Source organism: Schistocerca americana, chromosome 3, assembly GCF_021461395.2.
Source record: "Schistocerca americana isolate TAMUIC-IGC-003095 chromosome 3, iqSchAmer2.1, whole genome shotgun sequence".
NCBI lineage: Eukaryota > Metazoa > Arthropoda > Insecta > Orthoptera > Acrididae > Schistocerca > Schistocerca americana.
Window position 1 is genome coordinate 438,681,701 of NC_060121.1, and position 1,689 is coordinate 438,683,389.

The 1,689-nt window shown below is 49.1% G+C and overlaps 1 pseudogene; it reads right to left on the reverse strand.

The window, feature by feature from the left end:
- Positions 1-633: 633 nt before the first annotated feature.
- On the reverse strand, positions 634-751 carry LOC124608117 (annotated as a pseudogene).
- Positions 752-1,689: the final 938 nt, after the last annotated feature.

A 1,689-nucleotide genomic window follows, 5' to 3' on the forward strand; every position in this document is an offset into this window, starting at 1 on the left:
GCTCTGAGCACTATGGGACTCAACTGCTGAGGTCATTAGTCCCCTAGAACTTAGAGCTAGTTAAACCTAACTAACCTAAGGACATCACACACATCCATGCCCGAGGCAGGATTCGAACCTGCGACCGTAGCGGTCTCGCGGTTCCAGACTGCAGCGCCAGAACCGCGCGGCCACTTCGGCCGGCATTTTGCGTTTGTTTAGTCTACTTTTTTAAGATAAGTAACCGGGATAATGTTACCAGGTGTGTTCTTGCATTTTTCCGTAACCGAGACATGTTCCCCACGGTAGATGCTTGCTACTTTATTTCCATTCTTCTGTAAATAACTCGTGTTAATATTTTGAAACAATGACTTAACAAACTCATGTTTGGTAATATTCACATGTGTCAGCACCGCCTTCTTTGGAACTGGAATTATTACATTGTACCTTAAACACTCCGTCTTCAGGCCACAATTGGCCTATCGCCACCATCCGACCGCCGTGTCATCCTCAGATGAGGATGCGGATGGGAGGGGCGTGTGGTCAGCACACCGCTCTCCCTGTAGTTATGATGGTTTTCTTTGACCGAAGGCGCTACTATTCGGTCGAGTAGCTCCACAATTGGCATCACGTGTCTGAGTGCATCCCCCAAAAAGGCAACAGCGCATGGCTTCCCGGATGGTCCCCCATTGAAGTATCGACCACACCCAACAGCGCTTAACTTCAGTGATCTGACGGGAATCGGTGTATCCACTGCGGTAAGGCCTTTGCCGCATTGTACCTTAGGTATGAGGATAATTCGCCGGTATATTTACCACGCATGTCAGGTAATATGATTTTGTTGTAGCTGGCTCTCAATAATTCTGAGGGAATGTAATCTCCAACAAGGGCCTTATTTCCATTTAGATATTTGAGTGCTGTGGCATCGCCCCAAGTTTCCAGAACTCGACGTCGACTGTGGATATTGTATCCCAGACACAGTCCCTTTGACTGCTCAGAGATATCACTAAACTCGCCCAAAGATGTAAACAACCATACATGAGTAGCGCCTATTAGACAGAGTGGGTCCGATAGCCGATAAGTTCCAGTCATTCCACCAAGAAGGAGGTACACGGCTCGTGTTGTGGTAGTTCAACCATGCCTAGACGGTCAATACTGCGGTTCGATCGCGTCCGGGTTTGTTACTTTGTGCCAGGAAGGGCTCTCAACAAGGGAAGTATCCAGGTGTCTCGGAGTGAAACAAAGTGATGTTGTTTGGACATGGAGGAGATACACAGAGAGAGCAACTGTCGATGGCATGCCTCACTCAGGCTGCCTAAAGGCTTCTGCTGCAGTGGATGAGCGCTACCTACGCATAAGGGCTCGGAGGAACGCTGACAGAGACGCCACCATGTGGAATAATGCTTTTCGTGCAGCCACAGGACGTCGTGTTACGACTCAAACTGTGCGCAATAGGCTGCATGATGTGCAGCTTCACTCCATATTTGCAACCACAACACCACGCAGCGTAGTACACAAGGGACCAACAACATGCTGAATGGACCGCTCAGGATTGCCATCACGTTCTGTTTACCGATGAGTGTGTCATATGCCTTCAACCAACAATCGTCGGAGACTTGTTTGGAGGCAACCCGGTCAGGCTGAAAGAGTTAGACCCATTGTCCACAGAGTGCAGCAAGGTGGTGGTTCCCTACTGTTTTTGGGTGGCAT